Source organism: Pipra filicauda, unplaced genomic scaffold, assembly GCF_003945595.2.
Source record: "Pipra filicauda isolate LSUMZ 115617 unplaced genomic scaffold, ASM394559v2 scaffold347_size1265977_pilon, whole genome shotgun sequence".
Classification (NCBI taxonomy): domain Eukaryota; kingdom Metazoa; phylum Chordata; class Aves; order Passeriformes; family Pipridae; genus Pipra; species Pipra filicauda.
Window position 1 is genome coordinate 32,989 of NW_024104473.1, and position 27,261 is coordinate 60,249.

At 43.3% G+C, this 27,261-nt stretch overlaps 1 long non-coding RNA gene across 2 annotated transcripts in view; it reads right to left on the reverse strand.

Moving 5' to 3' along the window:
* The window catches only part of LOC120323809, a 49,566-nt gene that overhangs the window by 21,029 nt on the left and 1,276 nt on the right, over window positions 1-27,261 (reverse strand). The window contains exons 2-3 of one of the 2 annotated variants that reach the window (XR_005564675.1): window positions 21,974-23,140; window positions 15,566-17,577 (exon numbers count right to left, since the gene is read on the reverse strand). This is a non-coding gene — a long non-coding RNA (uncharacterized LOC120323809). Of the gene's footprint in view, window positions 1-15,463; window positions 17,578-21,973; window positions 23,141-27,261 lie in introns of both variants that reach the window. The other variant, XR_005564677.1, reaches the window with a different exon arrangement.

A 27,261-nucleotide genomic window follows, 5' to 3' on the forward strand; every position in this document is an offset into this window, starting at 1 on the left:
TATTGCTTGTTCTTTTAATGAGGTTAAGTGGTCTGAAGGGAACCTCATTTACAGGTTTGCTTTTCATTCCTTGGATTCCTTAGGAATCCTGGAATCCCAGAATGGTTTGGGTTGGAAGGGGCCTTAAAGCCCATCTTGTTCCATCCCCTGCCATGGTCAGGGACACCTTCCACTATTCCAGTTTTCTCAGAGCCTCACACACCTGAACACTGTTTTTTCCCAGCTGCAGCAGCTGTTATATATAAAACAAGATATAAAGCTTGCCTGTCCTTACTCTGAAGATATTAAAACAAACTCATATTGAGTGGGCTGACTTGTCAAACTATCTAGATCGTTCCCAAGCCTCCTCATTATTCACCACTTCATCAGCCCTCTGTCAGCCCTGTGCTTTATCTGTATTGAGTCTGCAGTGCTACTAGATAAAAATATTCAATAGCTTCTGCCTACTCCTAATCCATGCAGACCTCAGTTTTGGGGAGAAAAAAATAAGAAAAAAAAAAAACTCATGGTTTTGCTGCAGTAACTTCAGCTGTGTCAGTCACTTTGCAATCCAGTTAACGTGAACTTGCCTGACAGGATATCACTTGTTCTTATACAGAATGTCAGGCAGACCTGGTTAAATGCCTTAAAAAAGTCTACTGGACTAAGTATATCAAGCTCACCACTTCCTTTACCACCTAAATGTGTAATCTCATCCTGATTAAACAAGCTGGCAAGAGCCTGTTTCCATAAAAACCATGCTCGTGTTCCTTCTATTCCTGTCCCTTCATTCCCTATTAATTGAATACCATATTAGATCCACCACTGATGTCATTCTAACCAAGCTGGACGTGTTCAGGTGACATTTGAACTTTCATGGGGAGGGTTGTTCTTTCTAAATATTTAATTATGTTGCCATTTCTGAGTCACTACTAGAGATTTTATCCCCTTCATCTCCCACTGGGCCTGTAACACTCCAAAGGTTTTGTCTTCCAAGGTTACAAAAGAAAACCCTTTTGCCAGGTGAGGTTATCTCTCAGTGTTTTTTATACTCCACATCATACTCCCAGCTAATTTCCTTTTTTGTCCTTTTTTGTGTTGCTTTTTTTACTTTTTCTAACTTTTTCCTTGACTTCTCCACTGAACACTCCTTTTCCCCGATTGCTGCATTGTGGCATTTTGGTGGGAAGGCCCTCCAAGCTCAAACTTCATTCACATTTTCATCTTTCAAAATTTTCCTTCAACTTATTTTTACCTTTTAACTTCTTTCCCTTTAAGAAATCCACCTCTCTTTGAGCACTAAGTACATCCTGACTGCCTCCTGTCTGCATCAGCTGTGCTCCAGCCACACTCAGTGATCCTTAAGCATCCAACAACTCCCATTTCACAACTGATTTGCCTCCATTCCTCATAAAAAGGTCCAAAGTTGAGGTGCATTGCGGAAGACACTACAGCTTGTGTGTCAGACAACTATCACTGACTCTCTGAGAAGACTGCAGGAGACAACCAACAAGTCCCCCAGCTTAAAGAAGACTTTTCTGCCATGGAATAATTTTACATTATTCTTCAGTGTAGCAGTGACAGAAACTGAGCTGGGTTGTCCACAGGACTGAACCTGAAAGCCTTGTGGGCTTGGGAGAGGCAGAAGGCTTGAGCCTCTCCTATTCCTGGGATTATCCCCTTGGCACAAACTCTTCCCAACATGTTTTGGACAACGAGGCACAGCTGGGGTTGAACATGGAAAAGCCCGGCCCATCAACCCACCCCATTTTCCTAAGCAAGCCAAGGAAAAAGAAAGGAAAAAAGCTTAAGTCAAGAACTCTGCATGCTGAAGATCACCCTGAAGTCCACTGTTCCTTGTCCCAGCTCAGATGGGATCCATGTGCCTTCATAAACCAAAATCAACCATTCCTGCAGATGGCACCCCATTAATTTGAGATAAACTCCCAAACTCTTACTGCAGTCAACACATGGGGAGAGTCTAAAGAGACTTCTCTCCTGCCTCTCACAGCAAACTTCTCGAGGTGTCTCTGACTCTTATGATGGCTCCAAGGAGCAGAGAAACATTTGAAATAACAGAAAAAGAGCAAGGTAAAAAATAGGCAATTGAATGTGTGATTTTCCCAGAACATTCTGCCCTTAGCAGTGCTGTCACACCACGTGTTGGGTACTAAAATGTGGTGAATTTGGTGAAGCTGTGAAATGGCATTTGGTCCTACCTGTGTCACCAGCTCCAGTGAGAACCTCACATTGGGATTGTCTTCTTCTGGGAGCTCTGGTGCTACAGCCAGGGACAGCTCACTGTTTGCAGAACCCCCTTCTCTGTGCAACCAACAATCCCTTGAGCACTTTGTTTATTTTACTGCAAAACTCACTGTCTAGAACATGGGGCAGAGGAGTTCACACCTCTCTCTCCACCTTCCTCTCCTCCACTCATGACTCTGTAAGAACATCTGTGGCAGAGGGCAAGCCCACCCACCCCGAAGTTTGCTAAATTAGGCTGATATCTTGAAAATGGTTGTAAGCTTTTCCCCTTTTCCTCTTTATCTGTCACTGCAGAGACAGCCTGGGAGAGCAGATTTCATTCCTGAAGCTGGCCAGCAGTAAGTTTTGCCCTGAACTGTATTTATTTTTGTGTTTCCAAAAGTTTCCAGTCAGAGTATCAAGTTTAGTTCTTATCAGATAATTACACAGCACTTGCCTCCTGAGGCAATTTTAAATCAATCTCAGGAAAGGCAGTAACTATACACTGTAGATAATTATAGTCCATTAAAGTACCTTAAGATTAGATTCAGAGATCACTAATCACACAAGGTCATAAATGCACTGCACCTTTCTGTGGTGGTGTCTGAATTTTGAGATGCAGCCCTTTCTCAGGAAAAAAAAATATTTTCTAGGTTTTTTTTACCAAGCAAAATATCAGAGGCAAACAGCAAACTAATTAAAAACATGCTCAATTTTTTGCCCTTGGAGTTATTTCAGTTCTCACCAGTCAGTCACGGAGAGAAAATCAAGCATAAAGCAAGACTGTCATTTTAAAGATACTCTTGACAAAACATGTCATATTTTATATTTAAAATAATGTCTAACCAAACGCCTTCCTGACTTCAGGAAAATGGCTCCTCTGCTTGCTGGGAGAGATGTGTGAAGTGTGCCTGACAAGGGTTTGATTAAATGAGGAACATTCCTGCCGAGTCACACGGATCAGAAACTCTCCAACTCAGGGTTTTCCCCCATGGCAAAACATCGTTTTTGCTCGAAACACCTGAAAATCCATTAAGAGAATCCAAGTAAATCCACGTGAGGTGAGATGATCCCCAGCTGAGACACTCCCTGCGCTCTCTGGTGGCACCTGGGAGGTGCTGTGCCCATTCCATGGGTTTGGCTGTGGCTGCTGCTGATCTCCAGTGACATCTGGGGGGTTGTCCTTGTGTCAGTGCCAGGTTCCAGGCACTGCAATCCTTAATCAGGAGGTCCCAGCCCGCTGACTTGTCCAAAGAGCTCCACAGCTGGGTTTAGAGACGTGGAGGGATTTAGCAAATCCAAGCAAAGTTGCATGTTTGGTCTAGAGACTCGAAGCCAGAGGTGACTGGGGCAGAATGGAGTGGCATAAAACTCCAAATGACCTCAACTGATCCCCATGCTCAGCACCAGGGCTTTATCCTCCTGTGTATCGTGACAAGATGACTTCTGTAAGGCATTTCATCCTTATCTCAGGAACGCTGAGATTTTCTCATTCCAGCCTTATCTGGATCCTCTTGCAGCTGCTACAACCCCTTCTGTCTCCCACCCTGCCCAGGTTACAACCCAGCACTGTCCATCACTTGCCACTTCAGCTTAGGTAAACCCCAGCTCAGGTAAAGCCCAGCTTACCTGCCGGGTTTGCTCCTAGGGCTGACTTTCATCAGAGCTCTTTATGAGCAGCACACACAGCACTGGGAGACAGGGATGACCCCCCACCATCCCTGCCCTCAGAGGGCAGCCAAACACCCCTCAGTGTGCATGGGTAGTGATCCCAGGTCACTGGGAGAGGATGTGGCTCCATCATAATTTGGGGATTTAAGTGGGTTCAGCTCTTCCTCACAGCAGGAATCTCCAGGAGCATTTTGGAGGTGCCTGACTGAACATCTGCCCATAACCAGCAGCTGAGGGCAAACTCTCTGACCTTTGAGGACTCTCCTGAAGGCCACCAAGGATGGCAGTCTTCTGATTCATACTCCCAGCTGCCAAAACTCAGAGTGTCAGGCTTCAGGGTGACCTAATGGTGGCTTTCCAGTACCTGAAGGGAATTCACAAGATGGAGAGAGACTGTTTACAATGGGCTGGAGTGACAGGACAAGGGAGAATGGCTTCAAACTGACAGAGAGTAAGGTTAGATGAGGTATTGGGAAGGAATTGTTGGCTGGGAGGGTGGGGAGGCCCTGGCACAGGTTGCCCAGAGAAGCTGTGGCTGTCCCTGGATCCCTGGAAGTGTCCAAGGCCAGGTTGGATGGGGCTTGGAGCAACCTGGGCTAGTGGAAGGTGTCCCTGCCCATGGCAGGGGGTGGCACTGGATGGGCTTTAAGGTCTCTTCCCACCCAAACCATTCTCTAATTCTATGATTCCACAAGAAGACAAGAGAAGGTAAAGATTTACTGGGCAGTCAAAACCAGTTCCTGCCCTGGTGCAGCTGTAACCCAGCACTGCTGGTTCCACAGCTCCTCAGATCTCACTGGAGTCACATCCCAGCTCACACATCAGACACTTGTAGGCAGGTGTGGATGACCATCACACCACATCAAAACATTGTTTCAGTGATCTCCAGCTGATCTTAAAAAGGCTTTCCACAAAAACTTCAAACTTTTTGTTCCAGTCCAAGATGAAAGCGAATATTAAGAAAAGAATTTGCCTTGGGCTGAACCATCTAGTTTTATGTTGGACATCACAAAAAACTAAGAAGTGCTTCTGTATGACATGAAAGACATATTTTAGTGCCACTCAGACCAAGTCACTCTGTACTGGGGACTTCCCAGACCTGTGTGATTGTAGTTTCTCAGGTTCTCAATAAGTTATTAGTACCAGCTCAGGCTCCACAAAATAATCTTACACTTAGTACTGATTCTAGAGAAGGAACTGCTTTTTCCAAAGCTCAGCTCTCTAGATGAGTTATATTCAGGGTTAATCTTTCTTGATGTCAAAACCACAACCTGGGGTTTTACCAGGGTTCTTCCAGTGTTTCAGAAAACCACCCACAGCTGAAGCAGAAACAATTATAAACACAAGAAACCTCTAAATATATTTACCTGCCTTACCCAATGTACCACAGTCATTGAGGCAAACTCAGAATCTCTGAAATATTCTCAATTCCTTTCTTTTGAATCACAGATTCTACCTCCCTCATAAGGCAAGAAAACTCCTTTTGGCTTTGGGTGCTCCCACAGCTTTCCTCAGAGCTGTGAAGGCAGGTTTCCTTCTCCACCCTGTGCATCCGGATCTGGGTCCCTCAGAAAGAATTCCCCTGTGGTCCAGCATGAGGATATTCATCTCACCCAACACCAGGCAATTCATCTGAGCTTGTTGCTGTTGGAGATTTCTCTCATTTTAGAGAGAAACAGGCCCTCTCAGAGACTAATCACCTAATTTTCTTAGACATCCCCTCCAGAACGAGATTAATTTGTGCCACAGTAGCTCCCTAACCTCAGCCAGGAGCTGCGGAGTGTAGCCAAAAACTGCTGACTTCTTTCACATGCAGAGAACTGGCTCATTAATTTTTGGGTTGCACATAATTAAAAGACACTAAGAAAGCCTGAAATGACGTGGCTTCCCATATTCTCACAGGGAGGCAGCAAACAGAAAGAACACGAGGCGTTCTCCCTGAAAATGCCTGGTTTTGAGGGTTAGCATGAATTGATTGTAAGCACATAGCACATGCAGTAACTCATTCTTGTAAAGGTCAGGAGACAAAAAATCTCCTGTACAAGGCAAAGATTTGCAAGCAAGGATGCAAACCAGCATTTCCAAACACTGAAAAGGATGTGATATTTTGTGTTTTCTTCCAACTCAATGAGTGACACACACTTAACATGGCAAACATGAGCAGCTCCCCTCGTCACTAAAGCTGTTCAAAAGTACACTCAGGTTTGCAGGAAAGTCATTACAGGACTGGGAGCTGAGTTACCAGAATGTCAACAGAGGAACACAAAGAAATCAATTTATTGCATCGTTTTTAAGATCTGAATTAGCTCAGAAATTGCCAACTGATTTAACTTTCAAGGCTGGGCCTTAGGAAGCTCATCTGGAATATATTATGAATCAAGAGTATTATAAATGTTACATGGTAATGACTGAAGTCCCTTGGTGAGATCAGGGTTGTGTTGTGTTTGCTCCATACGTTCAGTAGGAAAAAAATCCCATTCCCTGCAACATTTACAATCTTTGAGAGACAAGGCAAAGGAAGGTGGAGGAGAAACAGGCACTATTAAGCAATAAGCCTGTCAGTAAATAGCAGGTCTGTGATGAAATCAGCAGCAGGATCGATGCCTCTCACATCCCAGATCAGTACCTTGCACACAAAATCATTACATTCTAATTAAAAATCTTTATCATTAGTAGTTGAGCGTGGCACAAACCTGGGCTGAGCCTGGTTTCTGGGAGAATACTATCGAAAAATAATACTCTGAGAAAGCTTGGAGCACAAGGAGGAAAGTCTCCTGAGAACAACATTTATGGTGGAACATCCTGTGGTTTGCTGAACATTGAAGAAATGCTGGGTGTGGTGTGACTGAGCTCCCCTGGGTGCAGCAGGAGCTCTGCAAACTGGGGCAGAGGGGCTGTTCACTCCACTCATTGTGTTCCACTGCAGAGCTGTGTCTGAGTCACATTTAGATCTTCTCTGCTTTAACTGGGAGTTTTCAAACAGCAGCCAAGACCTGAGGGATCACCAGAAATTCCATCACTTCCCAGAGTGTCCTATTGGAGGGACACCTGGAGTACAGCTCCAGGAACAAATACAATTCTTTACATGACTACCAATCAATTATGGAAACAATTCATTTGGCATTAATTGCCCATTTCCCATCCTACTCTTTGGAGGTAGCACAGGATTGACCAATGCCACCATAGGTAGATACAATGCCACCAGAAAACCCTACAAAAACATTTCCCAAAACATATTATGTTCTAAAAAACTAAAATAATACCCTGTGTGTCAAAATACAGGCAGAAAGATTTGGGGCTAGACCTTAGAGGAGTGACGTGTGCCCTGAAATGTGGGATCAGGAGCCAGAGTGAGACCAGGAGACCTTCAGAGACTTTGGACAGAACCCAAAGCATTTTGGTGTTCCTTTACTGAGAACCAGCTAAGAAACTGAGGAGAGAAATAAAACTCCAGCTTGTCTCATGCCTTTATTCATGACTGGAGAAGTACTTTAGCCAGGGACCCAAGAAGGGAAAGGAAGGAAAGGAAGGAAAGGAAGGAAAGGAAGGAAAGGAAGGAAAGGAAGGAAAGGAAGGAAGGAAGGAAGAAAGAAGAGGAAGAAGGGAAAGAAAGAAGAGGAAGAAGGGAAAGAAAGAAAGAAGAGGAAGAAGGGAAAGAAAGAAGAGGAAGAAGGGAAAGAAAGAGAAAGAAAGAAAGAAGAAAGGAAGGGAGGAAGGGAGGGCTGGAGGGAGGGAGGGAGGAAGGAAGAAAGAAAGAAAAAAAAAGATAGAAAGAGAAAGAATGAAAGAAAGAAAAAAAGAAAGGAGAGAAAGAGAGAAAGAAAGAAAGAAAGGATGGAAGGAAGGAAAGAAAGGGGAGAAAGAGAGAAAGAGAAAAAGAAAGAAAGAGTCCAAACCAAAGAAAATGACTATACCCTACAGTCATTTACCCAGAAGTGGGAATGTTCCATTTCCTACTCTGCCCAAGTGAAATCAACTTTATTCTAATATTGGATCATCAGGAAAAATGATCTCCAACAGAAACCAGAGCAAACCTTCAAGATACAAGGCACAAAGAGGGTGACCAAGCTGGAGCCTGGCTTTGCAAAGCCGTGACTGACACCTTCCACCAAGTCCTGCCTGTCCTGGTCCTTGCTCCAAAGCCTGTTTGGATGTTTCAGCTAATTATTGTATCATTTGAAATACTTTTACAAGAAAGAAGTGTCTGTTCTTGCACACAGCCAGGGAAGAGCCCTGCAAACTTCTCCTGTTTGTGTAATCCAATTCATGTTTGCTGGGGCTGCACCAAAGGGGGGGTCACCTCCCTTCCTTCTTTCTCCCTGCACAAAGACAAGTGGGGACCTGACACCGTGCAAAGAGAACAGTATTTAGCGTGGGCCCCTTCCCTTTCAAACTACACCTATTTCATGCAGAGGGTTATACAATCTCCATTCTCATAATATTTCATTTAAATACATCCCGGGGAATGGCATCTTGGTTATTTTAATATCACACCGCTGGCAAACGAAACTCTCAGCTCAGTCAGTAAGAACAATGTTTGGTTTTGGCCTGGAGCAGAGAAGAGTGATTGAAGCACTCGGGAATTCATTTCAAAGGGGCTGTGGAATGCATTTATATGGCTAGTCCTCTCCTTCCCAAAACACCCACAACGGCAGAGTCTGCGGGGTGCAGTTTTCCAAAGGCTGTGTTAGCAATTGTCAGAAAGGAAATGGGAGCCTAAAGGGATGATTAATTAGGAGAACAGGCAGCAAATTGGCACAAATGGAGAACATGAATAACACTTGTCTCAACAAGCAGCTCGAATTTCCTTTCACATTGGCAGCAGCAAAGCCCAACAAAGATGAGTCACGGGGCCAACTCTCAAAGTTTTTAATGGCTTTGATTGGATCATTCAGACAGTTCTTGATCCACTTTAATTCCATCAGACAGCAATATTTTCCCTGTGCAGTGCACCAGTGGAATAGTTAAAAACTGAGATGGTCAGGAGAGCAAGAACTGGATGTTACAGGCAGAAGGTGGGGAAATGTTTATCACCTGCAGCCAAACTGCCCCACACCGATGGACCAGGAGAAGTTCAGGGTCAGGATAATGTTTTCCATGGTGGACAATTCACAGAAGACAGAGTTATTCCACATCGTGGATAAGAATTCCCCAAGCTGAACAAATCTCAGGGACTGAAGTCTTCCCGTTGACATATTACAGGAAAAGGAGTTCTTTCAGAAAGGGTCACTACACAAAGAATGTCCAGATTTATCTCACCTCCATCCATCAAACTTCCTCAGTTCCTTCTGGAGACAGAGCCTTTCCTTTTTATCCTGACTCACATCAGACACACACTTTCTTTGGAGGCCAAAATTGCTGGCATAATATTTCTCTTAAACAGTTCAATACATCAAAGTAAGGCAATTTTTGCAGTCTTGTACTCCTGACAAGCCCCATAAATTCATAAAGGAGAGCACCTGTCTGCTGCTGGAACACAGCTCAGAGTACTCTGATTTTATCATTTGAGTTCTCAGAGTTATATCTGAGTTTTGAGGGGAAAAAAGCAAAAAGCAAAAAGTTGGGACAAGGCATGAGTCTTAGCAGAACTTAAACTGAACAGTTTTACCTTCCAATCCCATTTCTTGAATCCCAGAAAGACCTCATGAACTCAGGCAAGAGTTGTGATCAAACTCCAAGAACACTGAGCAGCTAAAGAAAACAGTGTAAATCAAACACTGATATTAACCATGGTTAACAGTGATTAACAATTAAACACTAATATTAACTTAAATTTCATAATTAAATATAGCTCCAGAAGTGGAACCAGGTACCAGTATCTTCGATGTCCAAGAATTATTGACTGTCTAAGAATTACTGACATTTCTTTAGCATCAGGAAAAAGTAGCAAAAAACATTTTTAATGCCCAGTTGCAACAGAAAACACCAACATGAGCATTATAAGCAAATGATGGACTGATAAGGGGTACATTTCTTCTCAAACTAACGCCATTCCTCAAATAATCCCATAGCTTTCATTCACACTACAGGAATGTTCAAAGTTTGCAGTCATTCCTTTCCAACAGTGGGTTTTTCTCAGGTCAGTAGCATTTGGATATGGCAGAAAACACCTATTTTTAAAAAACTATTTTAAGATTTTTTTTTCCCCAAGAAAATCCAGAATTTAAAAGGTTTTCTTGTTATGCTGTTGAGTCTCACTTTTTGGTACCTGTTTAGTTAATTTTTTAGGACACAATAAAACTTTGACCAGTTGAGTACTGCAAAAAAAAAGATAAATAAAAGGTAAAATAAGATGCTGTGAATAAATATCCAAACACTGTTCCTATTTCCATTTTAAAGTATCTTTAAAAAAGATTCAGGAGACCAGGAATCTGCTGCTCCCACACCTCCTTCAGCCTGTAAAGCCATGGGGTGTCCTGCTCTTGGATGGGCTCTTTGGACACCAGATTTCCTGTCTTCAGGCCATGGCTACAGTGACACCATCTCTGGAGCATTTATATAACAAACAACCAGTTTAGCTGCATAGTTACAGCAACTGTGATAAGAACCAGCCATGATTAATGGGGTTTTAAGGGACTCAGACTGGTTTTAAATAAAAAATATTACACAATAAAAGCTTACAAGGCAAAGCATGATTTAAAGAGAGGGAGAAAATCTAATAGTGATGAGCTCAGTGTGCACTAATGAACTGCTGTCCTGGCTGCTTCCAGACATGGCTTTTGGCAGATTATGGAATCCCAGGATGGTTTGGGTTGAAAGGACCTTAAAGCCCATCCAGTTCCACCCCTGCCATGGGCAGGGACACCTTCCACTAGCCCAGGTTGCTCCAAGCCCCGTCCAACCTGGCCTTGGACACTTCCAGGGATCCAGGGGCAGCCACAGCTTCTCTGGGCAACCTGTGCCAGGGCCTCCCCACCCTCATAGCCAACAATTCCTTCCCAATATCCATCTCTCCCTGCCCTCTGGCAGTGGGAAGCCATTCCCTGTGTCCTGTCCCTCCATCCCTTGTCCCCAGTCCCTCTCCAGCTCTCCTGGAGCCCCTTTAGGCCCTGCAAGGGGCTCTCAGCTCTCCCTGGAGCTTCTTTTCTCCAGGTGAACACCCCCAAAACCCTAAGGAATAGGAGGTGATTACAGCAAAAGAGAGAATCACACATAAAATATCAGCAAAACACCTGGAAATGAGAACCAAAGGATTCCTTCCAGGTGCGTTTTCATTCCCGAAAACACACAAAAGAGGATTTCAGACTGTCTCCAATCACTTCAGGGGGAGAGAGATGGGTTTGGTTTTTTTTAAGGGAAGATAATAAAGTACCTATAAAACCTTGTTCTGCCTTTCCTGGGATCTGAAGGGTGAAGACCTTGCAGGAGCCAACTGTGAAATAAAGAGGAATGAGAAGCAGCCGAGCTCTAGCAATGACCTCAGGTAGTGTTCATTATTTGTTTGGAGGTTTTTTATTATTTCTGTTAGAAGTCTAACAAGGTTTAAATGAAACATTGTTTAAAAACTTATGCTATTAATTCTTAATGAAAAAAAAAAATGTCACTGGCACCTGAAGACTTCTGCCATCTGGCTAAAACTCCGAATTTTAACAGGGATCCTAATTAGGTTTCATTACTTGGAAGAAGGCACTGGGTGAGGCTTCTTTTATCTCAGAAATCGTGACTCCTGCAAAGCCTGTGAGGGAAGCAGAGTGTAAAGGAGCTGAGAAACTTTCACAGCTGAGGAAACTGTGGGAAATTCGCACTGTTTTTTCGGGCTTCTCAGGTATTTAAAAAGAGTAGCTACAAAAAGAAACGGTCTCAGAATGCAATCTCCATGGGGGAGTTTGGGCTGTTGGATTTTTCTGGAACCTTCGTGCCTGCAGTGGAACAAACCTGTTCTTAGTGCAGGATTATATTTAGCTCCAAAACAATGCCTTTGCATCTCCCACAGCAGAAAATTCTGTAATTTAATTCCAAAGAATGCCATTACCGTAGCTGCAGCGAGCTGAAATCATTCCAGCAACCAGAGCTGATCCTGTAAAAACCAGGGAATATAAAAATAGCAGCCCTTCAGATGAGGAGAAAGCCAGTGCAGGGAGCAGAACTGGCCACTACTTTCCATGCATTTTGTTGCAGCAGATATTGTAGGGCTTTATTTCTGACATTAATCAAAATCCAGGGGTTTTATAAAGCAGAAGGTCTTCTGGATGAAATGTGCCAAAGACAGGAGGGGTTGGATGGAGATCAGAGAAGTCACAGTTCACCTGAACACCCAACAGCTCCATTAGATCAAGCCTAAACACCTTCTGTGAATTTTATTCACAAAACCAGATCTGAAAACTCCTTTGTGGACAGGAGTCTTTAGCTGAAAACACCACAACCATCCTTTGGTGCATCTTTACCTTTCTACTTTATTTTCCTGGAACTGCAAAGGCAAGGAAATAAAAGTGAAAATAATAGTTATTCAAATATTAAAGAAAAATTGTCCTGTTTTAAAATCCAGAATTTTTCCTTGTACTGGAATCTGTCCTAATGATAAACACAGAGATAGAGTCATGGGTTTTAAATTTTGTTACTATAATTCTGTTGTTGCTAATTTTTGTTGTTGCTAACTTTTTGCATGGATACAGATTTCATAATTCCTCCATTCTTGGAGCTCATCATTATCTCTCTACTTCCCTTACAGAGAAATGGTTCCAGCAGTAGCAGCTGAATTTATAACATCAACCCAATATGAAAGATATGAAAACAATGATCAGGCTGCAATAAAGGAGAAGATGAAGGAGAAGAAGAGCCTTAAAAAAAAAAATTAAAGAATTAAAATCACAGCTGTTTAAGACATGTGGGGCAGGCCTGGCTCATCGTTTTTTAATGCTTCATGTGCACAGGGCTAAGTGCTTTCATCCAAAAGATGAAATAAGAATCTCCCTCTGGATGAAAAAGTCAATGGGTTTTTTAGAAAGCATTAAAGAACAATGAATCATTTCCAAAGGAAGTATTTCTGCTTGGAAAAAAAGCAGAGAAAGGTTCAGAATATTCTGCTGGTCTTAATGAATGCAGGATTTAATAAACTCCTCCATAAAGTCCTTTCTGGACTCTTCCAAAAACCAGGAGGTTTCCAGGTGCCAGGGATTAATTTTGCCATACAATTTGTATTTAGCTGCCTTCCCTTCCCTGTGCCGGATTATCCATCAAAAGTAAATCCTCCTTGGGATAAGGCAGGTGTTCCTGTGACCTCCTTAGTGCTGCACTGAGTTCTCCAGGAGAAGAATTGGCCCAAGAGTTCCAAATGGAGGACATGGGCAGGTGTTTCCTGCTTTTATAGACAGGTTGTGGAATCTCCATCCTTGGAAATATCGGGAAGGTGAAAGGAGCAGGCTCTGAGTAAGCCAAAGGAACTTCAAAATTAGCTGTGCTTTGAGTGAGGGAAGGAGAAGATGACCCCAGCAATCCCTTCTGATATAAAGAGTTGGAATTAATAGCATGGAAATAGAAATAATAAAATTATTCTGTTTAACAGAGTAATAAATAAAATAACTTAATTTACTAACTAAAGAGTAAGCTCGAATGTAAAACTTCCAATAAATAATTGAGTCAAGTGAAATTCTATTATTCAGAAAAGCAGCTACAAAATTACATGCTCTCTGAAGTACAAAATTGAGCTTTGCTACATGAAACAACTCCATTTTTCATGTAGGCCACAAATCATATTCTTAAGTACCTAAGAGAGGTGATAACAAATGAGATTCCCACTCACAGAAAAACTTGCTTTCCCTTCCTTCCTACAGCAACAGACAACCATTTTAGAACACTTTATTTTAAGCACAGATTTAAAGCTGGAAAAGAATATCTAAGTTTGAAAGGGAAGTTGGAAAAGAACGGGCTGCCCAGGGAGGTTTGGAGTGCCCAGCCCTGGAGGTGTCCCAGGAAGGCCTGGCCGTGGCACTCAGTGCTCTGGGCTGGGGGACAAGGTGGGCATCGGGCACAGGGGGGATCCATGGGCTGGGAGGGCTTTTCCAGCCTCAGGGATCCCAGGATTCACTGATTCCATGAGCAGCCTGGCTTCCAGCACTCCAGAAGCCACATGTGTGCATTTTAGAAGAGGAGTTGAGGTCAGCATCACAAATTTAAAAGAGAAGGGTGAGGATGAAGGTGTGCTCTGACAGGAATACCAAGGCATTGCTAAAGCCCCTGAGTTTTTACCTTAATTTTAAGAAATAAATGCTCAAAAGCTACAGAAGTTCTGAGCTTTCCTAAGATATTTTGGTACATATCCATCTACATGTTTATTGTTTTCCCCTTGTTTTCTGTTTAGGGCTTATTTTATTATTATTATTATTGTTATTATTATTATTATTATTAATGTTAATTTTTATTTTATTTTATGTTATGTTTTGGGTGGGGTTTTTTGGGCTTTTGTTTGTTGGTTGGGTTTTTTTGCTTTGGGTTTTTTGGTACTCAGTGCTCTGGGCTGGGGGACAGGGTGGGCACTGGGCACAGGGGGGACTGGGTGATCCTGGAGGGCTTTTCCAGCCTCAATGATTCTGAGATTCTGTACCTGAAGACAAATTTTGGGTTTTTTTTTTTTCAAAGGTCTAAGATGGGAGGGCACAAGGTGCAAGACCAGGGCGTGTCATGGAAGCCTTTTGGCAGCTCTGAGGCGCTGGAACACAGCTGGGGGATGCCTTGGGAGCCCTGAAGCTCCATCATCATCCCAACCCCAAACCCTGAGGAGCTCCAAGAAGACAAGGCACTGCTCCAACGAGGTTTGCTACACCGAGCTTACAACCCCTTGTAGCTCCCCCAGCCCCATCACCTCGTTTAACCAAAGGTCCCCCCGTTTCCCAACCTTTGTTCCCCAGCATGACTAACACGCTCCCACAAAGCCCTTGGATTTTAGAGCCATTCCTGAGCTGCACAGCTGCAGGAAACACCATCCAGGGGAAAATGCTGGGGGATGGTTTTCAATCCTCTAAAGTGATGTTCCACCTCCAGCAAAGAAAATCACCTGAACCCTTCAAGTTACTGTCTCTCCTCTGGTTTGCTGAATATTTTATAAGGATCCCATAACAAGATTGAAAATGTTCCTGCATAAAGAATTGTGGTATTGATTTAGCTCCCATAGTTATAAAATATAAACCAACTACAAAAAAACAAGCTTCCCCCACCTTTCAGTTGTTGTATTTTGCATTCCATTTCATGTTCACAGGCTGGTACAACATTTATTTATGTTATTGGCAACAATCTTTGCTGTATCAGGGGAGTTCATTATGGGAGTTTTCAGGATACTGACTACAAGAACTTTTCCCCTGGATTCATAATTCAGTAACAAAATAAAAGTGATGAGTGGAATGATGATTTGTACATGTTTGGAATTTCCAAAAAGTGCTATTTCTTAGGTTTGTATGAGGAGCAACCAGCACGTAGGCAAAGTATCTCCCAGGCTTAGATTGAGGGGGTTTGATGCAGTTCTGCTGCATTTCAAAAGGAAAAGTTTTCAAACTACTAAAAGAACACGTAAATGCAATAAAAAAAAACCAACAAAAGAAACACAGAGGTCGCAGATGTTTTATGTGCTAAACCCCACCTGTTTAAACTCATTCTTGGGGATGTCAGGAAAATTACTGCCCACCAGGAATTTGGGGGTTGTACCAACCACCTTATTTTGAGTGCACAGCTTGGAACTCACAAGTTCAGCTCCTTTCGGTGATGAAATGTGGATTGGCAGCCCCAGCCCTTCTGTCTTGGAGCTGTCCATCCATCCATCCATCCATCCATCCGTCCATCCATCCCTCCCAGTTCCTGCTGGGAAAAGAAGAGGATGTTTAAGTAAATCTATGACAGGATGAGCTCCCCAGGAACCTTCCAGCTGCCAGAATGGAAAACTCCAGACTTTCCCACCAAACTTCCCTGTTTTTTCTCACTCTCCCTCCACAGATTCTTCCCCTATTTTTTCTTTAACATTTTTTTCTGGGTCCTTCCTGGGCTGGAGGGCACAAAGCTGTGAGCCCTGAGGGTCAAGTAGATGTTGAACTGAAAGGTTGCCTGGGAAGAAAGCAGGGATGTCAAATCCTTCCTTCCACCTCCCAGTCTCAGCAACCCTTTTTTCCTCCACCTGAATCCTCACTGAATTCTATTTCCAGCTCCCATTTCCAGCTCCCTCATCCCCCTCCAAGGGCTTTTTTCCTTGCTCCAGCAAAGCTGAATTTTGTCTGTGCACTGAGTGTTTCTCTGAGGTTCGCCAGGACAAGCTGATCCACAAAAATCAAGTTCCTTTTGAAACCCCTTTGTGCAGCTCACTAAATGCTGGCTGGAAGGCTCCTAAAGCCCAAACCCTGCCCCCTAATTGTATCCACACAGCTTTGCAGTGCTTGTTCACAAGAGATATATTTACCCACAATAAAAAAAAAAAAAAAAAAAAAAAAAAAAAGCCCTATGTGATTAAACCTGTCACTGGGAAACCACTGTGCTTTTAAAAAAAGTCCATTTTAAAAACTGCCAAAATAAGAGAAGCTGCAAGGATGCTCATGACAGTGAATCCTTTTAACAAGTGACACTCACCTCACTGGGAATTTTTGCACTAAAACCAGTAAAAAATTCACCCAGGCACCACAAGGAGGAAAAGGGAAAACTGGGGAATGCTGAGGGGTCAGTGACTCACTGCTCCCTCCCCTTTTCCAAGCCTTTGCTGGGATTAGCAGTGGAATTACCACACCCCAAACACCTGGATCACCTTTTACCCACGATGAGCTGAAGATGCTACTTTACTGCAGGCTGAGAATGAAACAAAAACAAAACTAAGGACAGAAAAAGAGAAAAAATAGGCTATTCAAAGCCTGAATATATTGAATTTTGTTCAGCCAAAGCAATGCTTAACTCCAGTTTTATTCTCCTATGAAGAAAACCAGCATAAACTGGTACCTTTTTAGCAAATAAAAGTAACAGGTGGTATTAAGCTCTCAATTTGTAGTCACTTGTGCTATATGCACACCAGAGCCACGGAACAAGATGAATGTTCAATCATATTTCAGCACAACCGAAGACAGTTGATAGAAATTGAGGATGTGATGCAGCAGATCAAAAAGCAAGTGGCAGATTCTGATTTTCTTGGTGGAAGTTAACATCTCACTCTGGCTCCCCTGCACCTCTCAAACAAGGAGAGATGGAAAATCACGTCAAGTCTATTAAGCTTTTTGTGCAGAGAAACGTTGCAACCCGAAATGTCTGTGCCCTCAATTGCCAGGAATGTCAGGGAACTGTCAGGTTTTATGTCTGCTGGAAAACAAAACAATAATAATAATACAGCTCCTGCAAGCTCTGATTTCCATCTGCCCTGCTGATAAAGGCTGAGCACAAATGAGACCAGCCCAGAAATGACAAGGGGACAGCAAACTCTGCCACTCCCCGAGGGCTTCAACAACCCACACCCCTCCTCAGGGTTCTTAACTGATGAGTTAATTAACAGAACCAAAATGCCTTCCAAACTCTTCCTGTCCAGCTTCTTTCCCTGCTGCAGGTGTTCTTCAGGAGCCTGGAATGATGCAGCTGGCATTTGATTTGGCTTTTTAAATATCACATGTTGCGTTATTGTTGTTTGGATGTTTTTCATGTTAATGTTTTCATCTTTGTTTCAGATGCTTTGAAGATTTTTTGAAGTGCAATGCCCACAAGACAAGCTTCATCTCCAGCATAATTTTACTTCTGTCAGAAAAGAAAATATAAAATAATAAAACCAAATACAAATAAATCTCATGGGTTTGACTTCTGAGCTTAATACCCCCAAGGGAATGTGTGATTGAGGGTTTTTCACATATTGCAAGCCAGGGGTTGGACTCAACATCTGTGGTCAGCAACACAACTGTCTTAGAGGACAATTCTGGCAGTTCCTTCAGTGGTGGGTGTAGTTCTAAGCTGATATGAAGAGCTGATTTATCAAAGACCTCTGATTTTTATACTTAGCATAATTCCCGAGGGAGTTTTTGTCGTGTAAAGGATCCCATTTCCACCCAGCTGTACGTTCTCATCAGCAGTGAGAGTTCTAATTAGTCCACAGGTAAATAGGAACTCCCTCAGGGATGTCTCCAACCACAGCCTTGGACCTGCCACTTAATTCAAGACACACATCAAAATTTAGGCAACTCTCAGTGTTTTAAGATTCCATCATCTCCTTCTCTGACCTTCCTTGTGATGATGGTCTGGTACTCAAATGGCACAAAATTCTGTAGCATCAGACCTTTAAAATGGGCTTTAAAAAGATAAATATTCATATGAAAAATCACATCTAGCAATAAAAGGTTCTTCCCCCAGAGGGTGGTTGGCACTGCCCAGGCTCCCCAGGGCAGTGGGCACAGCCCCAAGGCTGCCAGAGCTCCAGGAGGGTTTGGACAACGCTCTGAGGGACAGGGGGGGATTGCTGGGGTGTCTGTGCAGGGCCAGGAGCTGGATTGGCTGATCCTTGTGTGTCCCTTCCAGCTCAGGATATTCTGTGATTCTATGAAAACAGAAAAGGAAGGCAGATGGTTCTGGTTTGGTTTTTTTTCCAAAATTTCTCTACAAGAATAGAGAAAATCAACAGTGATTCTATATGTTGCAAATGGTTTTAAAGCCTATACTCGAAGGACAGCACAAAGAAATCTTTCCCTCTCCAGGAAATGCCTTACCTGGATGGCTCAGGATGCTTTACAGCCCCCAGTGAGCAGTGCTGAGGAGCAGGACGTGCTCAGGCTGCAGAGGAAAACAGCAAAGCAGCTCAAGGGTCAGAGGTGCCCAAACCACAGGCAGCCTGGAATCCTGAGCCGTGCTCTGACCTTCCCCAAGGGCACATCCTGCTCCTGAAAATGTCCTTCATGGCAGAAATCTGCCTCAAAAAGCTGCAGTTGCACCTCCACACCCACCCCAGAAGCTGGATCCGAGCTGGGTGGGCACCATCCTCCCACCTCGGCCCAGAGAGCAGGAGTTCAGCCCCAACCCCCCCTAACTCATCCCATCTCACCTGTCCAGAGCAAACCAGACCTCAGACAGGACTGGAAATATTTTCTGTACAGGGACCTACCCTTTAACAGAGAGCAGGGTTAGATGGGATACTGGGAAGGAATCCTTCCCTGGGAGGGTGGGGAGACCCTGGCACAGGTTCCCAGAGAAGCCGTGGCTGCCCCTGGATCCCTGGAAGTGTCCAAGGCCAGGGCTTGGAGCAACCTGGGCTAGAGGAAGGTGTCCCTGCAAGGAATTTCTTGGAAGGAGTAAAAATAGGCAACAGTTTCATTCTCTGCTCTCACAGTAGAAGAGATTGCACAAAATCAATAGTTTTATTAAAAAGCACAAATAAACCTGCCACCAAAGCCTTCCCTTCCCCATCCAGGTAAATTCTAAGTCATGGAAGAGGGATGTTGCCTGGTGTTTCCCTAAGCCTACACTGATAATTGCTTAAATAAGAAAGAGCTAAAACTCTTTAGAAGAGGTTTTCTCTTCTCCTGATTTTAATTTTAAAGGGTAAATTAAAAGTCAATATTCACATCTAGCAGCACGACAAACATTTTGCTGTGTGCAGAGCCTGGAAAGATTCTCAGTGGGCTGCAGCACACAGGATTTGCCTCTCAGATGAGGATTTTGTGGTTGTTGGAATATATAGCCTTTAATAGAGTTAGAAACACTGCTTAAATTATTTGTCAGTCACGATTAGCCCTGACACAACCATGCAATCAACAAGCTAACAAGTTCAGCATCTTCAGAGCTGTATTATACTCAGGCTGTGTAAGCAATATAAGTAATACCTTGCCTGAATACCTTCATTAAAGGTGAAACAGTCAAACTTTCATTTTTATCTATTACAGACTCCATTTAGCCAAGCTCATTTACAAACCCACTTGTGTTACTTCTAATAACACCAGAAATAAGTTCATGTTCAGTAAAAGCCAGCAACCACTGCAGGCAAGTAACTGAGGGTGGGAAAAGTGGTTTTATTCTAATCTAAAGCCTTGTCTGAGGTTATAACAGTCCATTAAATCAATTAGGTCCCTCTTTGTCAAGAAAGATCTGAACTTAGGCCTGCTCTGGAGGGCAGCAAGAGCATCAGGCTTTGTGTGAATTCTGAGTGCTTTGGTCACCTGCACAGTGAGTGGCAAAAAATGAATTGCTGAAGGGACCCAACCTCTTAACTGTAACTACATAATACCTTCAGAGAAAAAAACAAATGAGAAAATAATAAAACAGCATTGTGAGCGCAGAGAAATCACACTCAGTTAGTCCTCACAAAGACTTATTAAGCAAAGAAGCAAGGTCAGGTGGGCTTTCACTGACCAGAACAATAGCAGGAAACTAAAATCCACCCAGCAGCAGAGCTCAAGGCTGGTGGCAACACAAAGACAGCATTATGTGCTAATAAATTGCCAGGGAAACCAATTATTTCATGGCACAGAGAGGAGCGATTGCAGCGAGCTCTGAGATTTCAGGCCTCTTGAATTTCGTGATAAGAGCTAAACAAAGCTCCACAAGCAGTAAGTGCATGTGGAGAACTGCCAGTGATCCAGCAAAAACAGCAACTTTGGGCTTCCCACACTGAAGAAGCTGCAAACACAAATGCTGATATGCTGTACCAAAATCATCACACTGGCCACTGTGCGGCCAGGGACAGATTTGGGGTTTCTGGAATAAAAGAGCTGCTCAGAGTCATTACAGAATCACAGAATCATGGAATTGTTTGGGTGAGAAGGGACATTAAAGTTCATCCAGTCCCACCCCCTGCCATGGGCAGGGACACCTTCCACTAGCCCAGGTTGCTCCAACCTGGCCTTGGACACTTCCAGGGATCCAGGGGCAGCCACAGCTTCTCTGGGCAACCTGTGCCAGGGCCTCCCCACCCTCCCAGCCAGGAATTCCTTCCCAATATCCCACCTAACTCTACTCTCTGTCAGCTTAAAACCATTCCCCTACTCCTACCACTCCATGGCCTTGAATAAAATCCCTCTCCAGCCTCTTTGTTCTCTGTGCAGTGACTCTGCTTCCTGCACAGCACCAGGTCCCCCTTTGGCCACGCTGGAGTTGCTGGGACCTGCTGGTCTGAGCACCCACCACGTCCCCCGCCATGAGCAGCTCTCCAAAAAGTCATCTGCAGCACCCAAGGCATCTTCCAAGCCATTTGTGACCCTGAGCTATTGGTTCCATCCAAGTCAAAGGGAGGTGATTGCCCCTGTTAAGTTGCCCCCCCTCAGCCCCCCCTCAGCTCCACATCATATGAAACCCCCCCACACCGTGGTGCTCCCTCTCCCAAGGGAACAGCTCCTCCCACAGTCAGGGACAATTGAGTGCTGCCAGAAGACAAGGCAGAAGTTACAGCTTGAAACTCCTTGGGGTCATCTCTGTCACAGCCTCCAGAAGTATTGCTGAGAAGGTTTATAAACCTGCTATTAAAGTGCTCTTTTCCTCTGCAAAGCAAATCTTCCAACGACACCCAGGGGTTCCACATTTCATGTTTCAGAGAACGAGTTTGCTCAGTCTGTGAGTGAAAAAAACATTTTCACAGTGCTGGACACACAGAGCAGCAAAAAGTGATGAGCACTGCAGCTCTCTGCCTCCTGTCACTGTCAGAAAGCAGTTCTGTGCAGTACCAAAGCTCTGCCTTTCTGCACACTCTTCTGGTTTTTGTCCTTATCACCTTTCTACTTCCCTCTGTGGACGTAAAGACACAAAGGCTGCACTTGGTCCTGTGCTCTTCTGACAGGACATTACCACAAAAATAGACTAAAGCTCCCCTCTCCCAGCCAGAAATAAAGGAATCTCCTAAAAAAAAAAAAAAGACAACTAAAAAAACCCCAATGACTTCTCAAGTACTTTTTATGTGGTTCTGTCTAGTTTTGTGCCTTGAAAATACTTCCAGCTCTGCCCATGTTTCCAGCATCCCTCAAACAGCAAAGTGCACCCAGTTCTGATGTAATTTTTCCCAGATACATTTGGATTGTTCCTGTTTCTCCTTGTTCCCCAAAACTGATGTGACAAATCCACTGCACCTTGCAGTGCCTTGGCTTTAATTGCATCTCAGTGGGTCTGCACAGCTCATAGTGGCCACCAGCCCTTTCAAGAGAGGCTGCAGAGTTGTGCTGACCTTTGAAAGTCTCAGCTGAACACAGCTTTGGATGTGATGAGACACAGGAAAACACTCCAGTCCTTCCTCTCCACCTTCTGGGTCCTCCTTGAGGTCATATGAAGCGACAACGAGTTACCAAAACACCTTCTTTTTACCCCCAAAGAGGGTCCTGAGTGCCATTAGAAGCAAAAGAAAGAAATCACTGTTTAATAGGCTGGAATTGCCTCCAAGACCCTAAATCAAAAGCTCTGTGGGATACAAATAACTTGGAGAGAGTCTCCAGGGACCTGCGTGGTGTTCCAGCTGGGAGCTCCTCTCCTTGCAGTTCTGGCAGCCCTGGATGAAGGGGATCCAAGCCAAGAGCTACACTTGGAGCTCTGCAGAAAGCAGAGAACAGCATCTTCCACACCAGCACTGAGGGACTGAGTCACCACAGCTGCTGAGGAGCCCTTGGGCTGCTCGGTGAGAAGGTTCGGTGCCTTGAAGGTGTTGAAAACCTACTTTCCATCCCAGGGCTGTGGGCAGTGAGAGACACCACAGGTTTCCTTGCCCATGAATGCTGCTGCAAAGTGGAAGTGCTGAGAATTCCTCTTCGTCCACCACACCCACATATCTTGGAGCTCTTTGGAAAATACATTTTTTATTGGCTCATCGGCGGGGAAAATAAAAGTTGCAGGCAGCAAGAACTTTACGTGCCCTAAAACCAAGAAATGCATTAGCATCTTTATTACAAATGTAATTGGGTTTTTTTTTAATTTGTGACTGGGGAAAGGGTCACCAGTTAAAATACACCACTGTAAAATTTGCAATTTAAATTTCATTTCACGCCGGAATGTAGAAACAGTTTACATAAATAGTACCCATTAATCATTAAAAAGAAAGGTTAGATGTAAATTAGGCTGCTATTATTTTTTTTTCCCTGTGATTATTTATGGGTTGGTGATGAAATTTGTTTTCACAAGGAAGAAGAATTAAAGCTTTTTTCGAAAGCAAAATCACATTCCTACAGAAAAGAGAAACTTCAAGCAGGGAAAACAGAGTATTTATTGCTTTGACCCCCAAGAGCAACCACAAGAATGCAGAGTTTGCTCCTGTTTACCTTTGAGGCTGAAGGTTCTGTGTAGCACCTTTTGTACTGATTCTGCTCAGGCTGGCAGGTTTTGGCAATTCATTTTACATATCCCACTTCAAAGAAAAAGAATACAAAAGGAAATATCTGAGGGTAAAGAGTGTTAATTCACCAGCTGACTGTTGGGTGAATTAAATGCCTCTGTGATCAGCAGAGATAACAACAATCAGCATTTTACCCCAGCCTTTCAGGACAGTTGGTTTGAAGGTCTCCAGCTCCAGAAGCAGGAACAATCCTGGCAATCTCTAAGAACAAACCTGCATGTTCTTCCAGAGGAATATCTGCAGCCAGCAAAGAGCCAAGGTGCTCTGTATCCTCTGCAAAACCACTCACAGGGACCATCTTGGCACAAAACCCCAAGAAAAAGCACTTTTCCTTCGAAGATATCCATGTGCTGTGGAATATCATGGGAGGTGTATCATGCCTGGCACCTTGGTTTTGGCAGGAATATGTTCTCCTGTGCCCTGAGACCTTCCCTGGGGAGCACGACAGGGGGTGGAATGAAACCATATCTAAGGTCCCTTCCAACCCAAACCATTCTGGGATTCTATGAGTATATTTAGATATTTTGCTGGAAATGAAGATAAGAAAAGAACCTACTGTTACACAACCATTTATTCTGCTGTTTTAGGAGACCTTAGGCCTGTTTAAACTCATTCACCTCATCACTCTTTTGGCACAACTGCTGCATTAATAAATGTTTTGCCCTGGCTGAAAGAGGAATCTTATCTGCTGCTCTGTTAGGAAAAAAATGGTGATCTTCAGATTATTTTTACATAGTTTTATATTAATATAACTTTCCTTTTTTCAAACTGTAGAGATCTCTAACAGATGGTGGTCAGCTGCATTTCCAGGCTTTGGGGGATAAATCTTCATTCAAGTTTATATTAGTTATATTATTGATATTATATTTATATGTATTTTTAATAATATATATTTAATTATATATATAAAATAAGTATTTTATATATATAAAATAAATATATTAGTCATATTAGTGCTTTGGTTTGCACTAAAATTAAAACTTAGAACACACACACACCCGTTACACAAAGATGGGTTGAAAGTGGATGTCTTATTATTTAAGCTCACTCTACACAAGACATTCCTCTAAGGATCAGTGAATTGGATCAAGCCTCTCACATGGATCAGAGATCCCAGAGAACCTGCCCATAAATCCTTCCTTTTCCTCAGAGAAAAATGACATGAGAAGAGTCTGTGGTTCAAGAGCTCTGGAATTCTGGACCTCCACGGTGGGAGAACCCACAGCCAGAACGTTCCTTCCGGATGCACCAGGAGGAAGGAGGCAACAAAGAGTCTCTGGTTTTAGGGCTGCAGCTTCCAGTTCCTATTACTGCTGGAAGTTTCCAGCACTGACACATAAAGATCTCACTAACCTTGAATCCACACTCTTAACTCACCCTGAAAAGTTGTGGTCCCATCCTAATTCCTCACGGATGAACTTAACCTTCCCCTAAATTAACCCCCATCGAAGAAAGGACTTTCCCAAACTCTCCAAAGAATTTTGAAACAGAATTTTGACTAAGAAAAACTGATTGTCCACGTGACTCGCCATCACTGCCTTTTTATAATGCTTTTTTACCCATCAATACACAGACTGGGCTTTGGAGTCAAGTCTTTCTTTATGCACTGTTTGACTTCTTCTGGGGCCTTGGCTTGCAGCTGTAGCATTACTTAATTTATGATTTACAGGAGAGAGCCTGCTAACACTTGAAAAACAGCAGAAAAATAACAATTGCTGACATTAAATAATTCAGCATTCAGAAAACGAAAGGGGCTTTTTCTTCTCTGCAATCTAATAGCTTCAAGGTTGATATTTTATCAGCTCACAAGTGCTCATGGTGAGGTTCTCAAGACACCATTCTGTCTTGTATTGTAAAGCTTACAATAGCACTTCTTCCTGGCTCACTAAACTATTCCCATTTTCATCTCTGTTATTACATTAATTGTCACTGCTTTAATATGCGTTGTTGTATTAATCATTTCAACCATAAAGGTTCATGAATGCATCTGCTGAGGCCCCCACAGGCAACACAGAGCACCCTAGGGCTCTTTAGAGGGAAGCAATTTAAACATCAGCCTTTGCTCTGCATTCAAAAACCTCAGTCAAGGCCCCATCAGCAGAAACTTTTTGTTTCCTCTGTGCATATTGGTTATTTCACCCGAGGATTGAAACCAGGGAGGAGACAGAAAGGCTTAACAGCCTTTTGTAATCTCCTTGTAAATGTACACAGAAGGAGTGCTGAAGTTTCACTGTGTTATCAACGAGACCATTGGACTGAACTTCTTTCCACTTATTTTTCTCTCCCCCTTCCCCGCTTCATTTGAAATGGAAAATGAGGTCACACCTTATTCTACATCCCCAGCTGAACAGAAAAACACTAATAACTCACCCCATTTACGGGGAGAGAAAGTGAATCATCCAATTTAGAATTTCCAGAACGACTGGCAGACAGAACAGGTCTGTGATGTCGCTCCTGAAGGACGAGCAGCAGCCCTTGAACTCTGTGTGTGGTGTTTGGTGTTCATTACGGAGCCCTGGCATGAGCCCAGGCACTGTCTCCTACAGGCACCTCTTAAAAAATGGATGAGGGCCTGGAGAGCACAGCAGGGCAGCAGAGACTCCTGAATTCTGCATATTAGCATATTCATTAGGCATAATCAATAATTAATATGTCACTTGGATGAAGCATATGGATTACATTATGTCTTGGCTGGGACTGCTCCAAAAAGATTCATCAGAGTTCAGGCCATTGTTTACTGGGCAGATTTCAGCTCCAAGTTCATCCTGGTAGGAACTATTCATCCTTTATGTCAACTGGCAGCGCTGAGAACTTCCCCCTGGCAGGAGACATCCCCTGGGAGCAAAGCCAGGCCTGCTGATGGCAGGACTTGCTCTCCTCAGGTGTCTTTTGCAGCTCCTTCCGAGGTCTCTGAGGGTGTTCAGGGGGGGGTTGTAGGGCAGAGCAGCCCAAGGGAGCACAGACAAATAAAGGGTGTGAGCCCTGCTGATCATCACACCTCTTGCACCTCCAGGAGCATAAAGACATGGAGAAAAAAAGGACTCCAACTAAAGAAAAATGACAGAACAACCTCTTTTTTCACTATTAGAGCATATTATGACTCTCCTCCTGCTGAGGCAAGTGGGGGACTTTACTGCAAACTTCTCTACCAGAGCCTGAAAATACCATCAAACAGCATTGAACTGAGCCTGTTCCATTCAAAAGGAGACATCTGAACACCTGCTTTATAATTAAATAATAATAATACAAATCTATCCTAGGTTAATTTTGAAATGGCCAATACATCTTTAAAGTGGTAAGTGTTATAAACACTCATTGGAACAAAAAAAATTCCAAAGCCAGCCTTTCCCCTTCCAAGTCCATCCTCTCCCTTCACCCAGGGTGCATGTCCTTCCTTTTCTCCCTCACTGCAGGGCCATGAGCTGTCTACTACCTAGAGCAGAAAAGCTAAAAATAAATAGGCTTTTAATGCATTTTCCATTCTCCATTAAGTTGTCACACCAAGTGGGAAGGGGAACAGAAGAGCAGATTGCACATTATTTTGTAAAAGTGGTTGGACACACGAGTCTGCAGTGGAACAGGGGAGGGGAAACATGAGATAAAAATGTCATTGTGAAAACCAGGATTTCCTGCTCTGTGTCTGTCGCTTCCTTTGTGTTTTTCTCTGTCTCAATCAGATTTTGGCTCTGTCTCAGTCAGATTTAAGTGCTGTTCCCTCGAGTTCCCAAATGATATTATTATCATTTCAGAAACATTAAAGGACTGTGACACTCACAACAGCAGTGTAAACTATGTTTCAACAAATTCTGATTTCAAATGTGACAAGAAATGTTAATGTAGGAGACAGAGACCCCTACAGAAAGATTATGTAACACACTCAGGTTTTCTCTCTAAAAATCCATTTCCATTGAATTATTAGCTTTTCAAAATGAAATATTTCTGAGAGATGATTTAATTTCCCCAAGAGCTATTGGCCTTTGCTTGAAATGAGATATTGGGTTCTGTCCCTGATGATTAATTTGGGATGTGATGAATAGAGTCAGATGCAGAAGTTGTGCCTTACACATATTAATAATATCAGAATTTAAGCATTTTTACCCATTTCAAAAGAATGTTATGACATCTAGAAAATA